Source organism: Taudactylus pleione, unplaced genomic scaffold (genome assembly GCF_031769625.1).
Source record: "Taudactylus pleione unplaced genomic scaffold, aTauple2 ptg001080l, whole genome shotgun sequence".
NCBI lineage: Eukaryota > Metazoa > Chordata > Amphibia > Anura > Myobatrachidae > Taudactylus > Taudactylus pleione.
Genome location: NW_028285481.1, coordinates 1,635,137 through 1,642,754, shown reverse-complemented (window position 1 = coordinate 1,642,754; position 7,618 = coordinate 1,635,137). Strand labels below are relative to the sequence as shown.

Here is a 7,618-nt window from a genome sequence, read left to right as displayed (position 1 = left end):
TACTCTAAACTGTACAAACTCCAGACTGCAAGGGGAAATGTTCAGGAATTTGTTCAAGGATGACTTAACACGTTGTACCCTGTGCTCCCACAAGATTCCTGTCCTCCTGCATATTGTCCGTTGTTCCCAGAGAATATAACTAGTATATCAGATGAACAGTGGAATGATGAATTGCAGAAGGCAGGAATTGCATGTGCAGTATCTAATTGTACGAGAATTGTACCACCACATGTTGCTGCGTCATCTCCTTTGATTTATGCAGGAGCACGTCCAAAAATACATAAATCAACGGCTGTTGGTACAGATTCAGGCGATGATACTGATGAATTAAAATCAAGTGATTTTGAACAGACTATTGAGAAAGGTGAGATAGAGCAGTCTGTAGGGGAAGATAAGGTTAAAACTGCTTATGAAGTCAGGAAAGAACGGGAAGCTAGATTGCAGGCAGAAGCAATTATCACTAAAGATACATTACGCAGTTCAGTGAAAGACAAAGATGTAATTAAAATGCAACCTGTGCGTATCTTTACTGTGCCAGGACAACAAGAAGGTCAAGATAGATTGATTCCTTTATGGGCTCCGTGGAGACAGACGGATTTGCAAGCTTTAGTGCAAAATTTTCCTAACCCGAAACAGAATTTGCAAAAAGCATGCAAATACGTAGAGACCTTAGCGTTACTCCATGAACCGACTGGCGGAGATTGGAAACAGTTGATTCTTGCTATGTGGCCAGAAAATAAAGTAAAATCTGAAGATATTGTGACTGAGGCTATGCTTAATGCTACGCAGCTGACTAGTGAAGAATAACAAGTTGTGGTAAAAAAATTTCAGGAACAATTGAAGTTAATTTTTCCACAAAAAGTTGAATGGTCAAAACTGTATCAGACTAAGCAAGAGATTTCTGAAGGGGTAGCTGATTATCATAAAAGATTAATGGATAATTGAAAAGATTTTGGTGGTATTACAGATGAGGAAAATGTACAACTTGCTTACATGGTAAAAGGGTTGTTTATGGAAGGACTTAATGACACATTACGTGAGAGAGTAACAATACAATATCCAGAGTGGAAAGAACAGACTTTGAGTTTTTTAGTGACAGCGGCTAAGAGACATGAGAGAAATATTTTGCAGAAGAAATCTAAATCAAAAGAAAAGTTAATGACATTACAGATTAAGAGTCTTGAAAGCACTGTGCAGGATAATCGTTACAGAAATTGTTACACATGTGGGCAGTTTGGTCATTTTCAACGGCAATGTCCGATGTCAATCATACGGCAGACCAGACCATCCCCTTTGTACACCCCTCCCAGATTTATGAGCAGGAATGGGGAGTTTAATCCTGGATACAGACCAAGTTTCCAACCTAAACCTTTTACAAGATTTTACAGACCTGGTTTATGCCCCCCTCCTCCTGCTGGGTTTTACACTCCTCGTTTCAGACCAGGGACACTGAATCCAAACTCACAGTCTTTTGTTCCAAGGGGTGGGGTGAATAGGTTGCCTCTCCCATAGGATGTGGAAAGCTCCCGTATACTTGCATTAGAAGTATCTAATATACCAGAATCAATAATACAAATGCAAGTAGGTAATGATATGTACCCATTTCAGATTGATATGGGAGCTGCGAAGAGCGTGATAAAAGATAAGGGAATTATTCAGAAAACATCACAAACTGTACAAGCAGTGGGAATTAGTGGGGAAGTCATTACTCTTCCTGTTTCAACAGATCAGGAAATAACGCTAGGGCCAATTTCAACTACGCATGCTTTTATCCTTTCATCAAAGACACCTTCTAATTTGTTAGGAAGGGATTTGTTGTGTAAGCTACAATGCACAATTTACTGTACTCCGGACGGAGTATTTTTACATATTCCAGAAAAATATACAGAGGATGTGCAAGCATACTTGGATATGGCACACATTCCTTTGCCCATTTGTCCAGTGATTCTGATTCCAGAGATTGAAAAAATGCTGGAACAAGTTCCAGAGAATCTTTGGACAACAGACTCTGAGGATGTTGGTTTGATGAATGATGCTTCACCTGTATATGTTGAATTACTACCAGGAGAGTCACCGCCACATGTACCGCAATATCCATTAAAACCAGAAGCTGAAATAGGAATAGAACCAGTTATCAAAGTTCTTTTAACAAAAGGTATATTGGTAAAATGTATGAGTCCAGCCAATACTCCAATATATCCAATTCCAAAGCGACATACAGGTACAGGTACAGGTAAAAACTTAGGTTGGCGTCTTGTACAGGACTTAAGAGCTTTAAATAAAGTTGTAAAATCTCATTTTCCGGTAGTTCCAAATCCAGCTACAATTTTAATACAAATACCTGAGGATACAACTCATTTTTCAGTGGTAGATTTATGCAGTGCATATTTTTCAATTCCAATACATCCTGACTCACAGTATTTGTTTGCCTTTATTTTAAGGGTATTCAGTATACCTGGACTAGGCTTAGTCAAGGTTTTGTGGATTCACCAAGTATCTTTTCTCAGTACTTGCAAAATAACTTACAATCTTTTGTTCCAACAGATGGTTCAGTACTGATCCAATACGTGGATGATCTACTTTTATGTTCAAAGTCTTTTGAGGCGTCGATGGAAGATACTAACCAACTATTGTGTTTTCTTTCAGAAGCAGGTCACAAGGTTTCCAAAGAAAAGATCCAGCTTTGTTCTGAGAAAGTTAAATACCTAGGTCATTGCTTGGCACCAGGCCAAAGACACCTAGATCCACAGAGGATTGCTTTAATTGATAAGCAACCTTTGACTAAGACACAGAAGGAGGTGCGTTCTTTTCTAGGTATGGCGCAATTTTGCAGACAATGGATACCAGGGTTTTCTTCGGCGGCATTGCCTTTGCAAAAATTAACTACTCATGATCATCCTCACCTTGTGCATCATACACCAGAATCTATATAATCATTTCATGAAATTAAGGAACTTCTGGCTGCAGCCCCTGCGTTAGGTCTACCGAATTACAAATTACCATTCCAACTTTACTATACAGAGGACAAATACACAGCCATAGGGGTATTAACTCAAATCCATGGTGGCATGCATAGACCTATTGGTTACTTCAGTGCACAACTTGATGCAGTGGCAAAAGCTCTGCCAACTTGTCTAATGGCAGTCACGGCTGTGGCTATACTTGTAGACAAGACTCAAGACATTGTGCTTCAGCATGAATTGCATTTGTATGTTCCACATGCTGTGGCTCACTTGTTTAACGAATCACAAACCAAACATGTGTCAGCAGCCAGATTTTCCCGTTGGGAAATTGATCTTTTAACACCTACTAATCTCCATATCCATAAGTGTACCACTCTCAATCCTGCTACATTGCTACCCAGCTTTTCCTCAAAGGGTGGATAGGAGATATTTGAGGAAAAGGGGGTAGATGAGCATGATTGCATGAAATACATGAAACAAAATTTTCCTGTAAGACCTGACATTTCTGAAGTTCCATTAGAAAATCCAGAAGTGGTTCTTTTTACTGATGGTAGTTGTCATAGACAAACACATGATGGTTCTTTGGTAACAGGGTATGCTGTGACTACACAGGATGACATAGTGGAAGCTAACTCACTAGGACCACCACATTCAGCACAAGTGGCAGAACTTACAGCTTTGATAAGAGCATGTCAGTTATCTGAAGGGAAAAGAGTTAACATCTATACTGACTCCAGATATGGGTTTGGGGTTGTTCAGGACTTTGGTGCTATTTGGAAGCATAGAGGTTATCTAACAGCTTCAGGAACACCAATTGCTCATGCACAAACTGTCAAAGAACTGATTGACGCAATACAATTACCAAAAGAAGTTGCAGTGATCAAATGTCAGGCACATACTAAACAGAATGACTCCATTTCCATGGGCAATACATTAGCTGACACAGCAGCCAGAGAAGCAGCTAGCATGATTAAAAGGGAAAAAACAGAGGTAAATGCAGAATTGATGTTGTTTAAGGAAATAACATTTGATCAATTGAAACAATATCAAGAAAAAGCTTCTCACAATGAAGTTAATACTTGGAAGCTAAGAAATTGCAATAAAAGGGATGATGGTGTTTGGGTGGATGTAGATGGAAAACCAGTTGCACCAAAGGTGTTGCTACCAGCTCTTGCAGAAGGTGCTCATGGACTAGTACATTTGGGAGCAGACAATATGAACCATATTGTCCAATCTTATTGGTGTGCTCCAGGATTCATATCAGTGGCTAAGGCAAAATGTCAAGGTTGTGTAATTTGTTTAAAGAACAATGTGGGGAAAACTGTACCTACAAAGGTAAAGCATTTGCCAAATTCCACAGGTCCATTCCAGAGACTACAAATTGATTATATCCAATTGCCTAAATCCAGAGGATTTAAGTACGTGTTGGTTTGTGTTTTTATGTTTAGTGGGTGGGTTGAATGATGGTGTACATCCACTGATACAGCACAATTTACTGGTAAGAAAATTTTGCAGGAATTTGTATGTCATTATGGTTTACCTCGTGTTATTGAGTGACAGGGGAACTCATTTTACAGGGAAAGTGTTTCAGAAAATGTGTGAAATGATGGGAATAGAATCAAAATTACATACGCCATATTATCCAAAAGCATCTGCAAAAGTCGAGAGACAGAACGGTGTAATAAAAAATAGGCTAACCAAACTTACAAAAGAGACAGGAATGGCATGGCCTAAAGCCCTACCATTGGTGCTTCATAGTATTAGAACCACACCTAAGCCCCCGCTCAATCTCTCGCCATATGATCTACTTTTTGGATTACAACCACGATTCATTACTAAACCAAAGACTGACTTAAAAATGCAGCATGATTTGACTGTTCAATATGTCATACAATTGTCTAAACAGTTACAAGATCTGCGAAAAGCTCAACAAGATGTTCGACCAGTATCAGCAATTGGTCCAGCTCATGAGCTGCAGCCTGGAGACTATGTTATGATATGAAGTTTTTTATGTTCTGGTTCCCTTACAGATCGATGGGATGGTCCTTGGCAAGTACTGCTGACTACAGATACAGCTATAAAAGTTGCTGAGGAGGACACCTGGATTCACGGCTCCCACTGTAAAAAGGTCAGAGATCCGAGCCTAAAGGGACAACTAAAAGACTCAAACTCATATGTTGATGCAGAGACTGAACTATATTTGAGAGAACTCTTCAATCAAGATGGAGGTGATTGCTTATCACCGATTGCAGGCCTATAAACTGATGCAAAGAAGAACATTTAACATGGTGGTCTGTGTGTTGGGTTTCATCATGATTATTTCAGTTGCAGGACTGATTTATGCTGGGGAGAGAGCGAGCGAGGGTCCATGGTCTGGTTACTACACATCCATTAGCGTGGATGATGGAGTTCATTCTAATAAGTCCCTTCCTTCCTCTTTTCTAAGCAGGAAAACAAGAGAGTTAAATGACCGGTGTCAGGAGGCTGATTTACCATCTGTGATAAGATGCATTTGTGATTACTGTACCAAACCACCTGAGGAAAAATGCATATTGTGGTGTATGGACAATATAGGTTATTATTCACAGGAATATCCCATTCAGCAATATCATTCATTGTTGGGTAAGGTATTGAATGTTACCAATTGTTGGATGTGTATCAGAACTCCATTGTTAAGTCGAAATATGCCATTGACACCAGTACCAGCCTTTCACTCAGCAATTACTAAAATACATGACGTAGATTGTGAAGACTGTCTTGCAAAAAAATATGGTCAAAAGGTTACTGAAACGTATAATTTGACAAAACCTCCAGTAATTACATTGGCACCTCATGTAAGTGAGCATATTCCTTTTTGTTTTGAGAAAACAATTGTTGAGATGCAACAAGGTGTACCACAAGTTTGGACAACTGCAGGACTGTATAATGTTCCTAGGACTGAAAATCCAATACAGCTAGGGAAAGTTGAAACAGGGTATTGCGATAAGATCATTACTATGCCTAGGCCTTATGCTCCTCAATGTAAACAGTTCTGTAAGGAAAGTCTTCTGAAACCAAACTGTTTAGCATGTAGTGTCAATTTCTGTAATGAGTCATTTGATTATACACTTTTAACTAGGAAACCGAGAAATACAGAGAATAATGAGACAGAGAAAACCAGTGAACAAGAGGGTGAGGAAAGTGAGAAGGTTCGAGAAAGTGTGGAAGGTCATATAGGTCAGATGCGAGGTGAGGAAGAAAGTAAAATAGGAAGTGCACCAAAACCAGAAGAGTTTCAGACATGTCATTTGGGAATGATGGTTACAGCTACTGTCTTAATGTTTGATGTTCCTTTCCTACTGCCAAATGATCTCTATTACATATGTGGGAAATACGCTTATAAATGGTTACCTATTAATTCTGAAGGGATTTGTTATTTGGGTCGAGTGATACCACAATTTTATGCCATAACTCATGATGATTTGCAAAAAGTTATTTTGCAGGATACCAACTTTGGACGTTCTAAAAGAGACATTGTTACAGTGACTAAAACATATATATCCCTTTAATACATTTATCAGTGAAACATCGTATTGGTACAGCCTTTGCTAACTTTCTTACCTCTGGTAATTGGGGATATTTGGAAAATCAACAAGAGATTACTGATCTGGCTGAGTTTATGGACAATGTGACTGAACTTTAAGATGAGACTTTCAGATATGTTGGACATGAATTAAAAGCATTTCGAAATGAACTATTGCAACATCGTTTAGTGCTGGACTATTTAACTGCACAAGCTGGTGGATATTGTCTTACCCTTGAAACAAACCTTGGAGTTCATTGTTGCAATTATCTGACTAATGACACTACTGATCCAGAAGCTGTTATTACTAACTACATGAATGAGGCTCATGATATGAAGGAAAAATTTCGTTACATGCATTATGATAAAGAGTCAGAGAATGATTCATGGTGGTCATGGTTAGATCGAAGTAAATGGATTTCAGGATTTGGAAAATGGTTTACCAATTTGTTTTATGCTCTGACAAAGTTCATTCTTGCCATTGTAGTCTTGATCCTTTTTATCTATGCAGTCTACCGACATGGCCTATTTTGCATTCAAAGGGCTACTCAGAGAGGTAGTTACAAAATGAAAGACGCAGAAACACAATACAAAAGAGAGGCATCTGGGATAGAAATGCAGGAACTATATGTTCCAGCATAAGCTATAAATATGGTACATGCAGGATGTGCCTATTCAAAGGGTGGAGATTGTAGAAGTACAATTTAGTAGGACAACATCTAGTACAGGAAAAGATCATATAATTCAAAATATACTGGTTTATTACTTATATTGACTTATATGTACACGCCATATGTGTTCGTATACTCATATACACATATATTCATATAATCTTATATCATATTCATATAAGAACTCACATATATATCATTTAATGCTAGAACCATTTGTCAGCCATGATGCTGAAGCAAGACTTGAATATCATGGTTACTTTAAGAAAGACATTACCTAACTTGTTTTTCTGCAAAGTTAGGGAGTAAATGGAATACATTAAGACCTTCCTTTTGCGCACTGTCTGACTTATTTACCAAATATAGAAGTTCGTCCCTCAGACGAGGATGTTGCAAATTGCACGTAGGCCATGGCTATTGTA

The 7,618-nt window shown here is 38.5% G+C and overlaps 1 pseudogene; it reads left to right on the top strand.

Annotated features, from left to right (window-relative positions):
• Nucleotides 1-5,180: 5,180 nt before the first annotated feature.
• Nucleotides 5,181-7,167, top strand: LOC148453854 (uncharacterized; annotated as a pseudogene).
• The last annotated feature ends 451 nt before the right edge of the window (nt 7,168-7,618 follow it).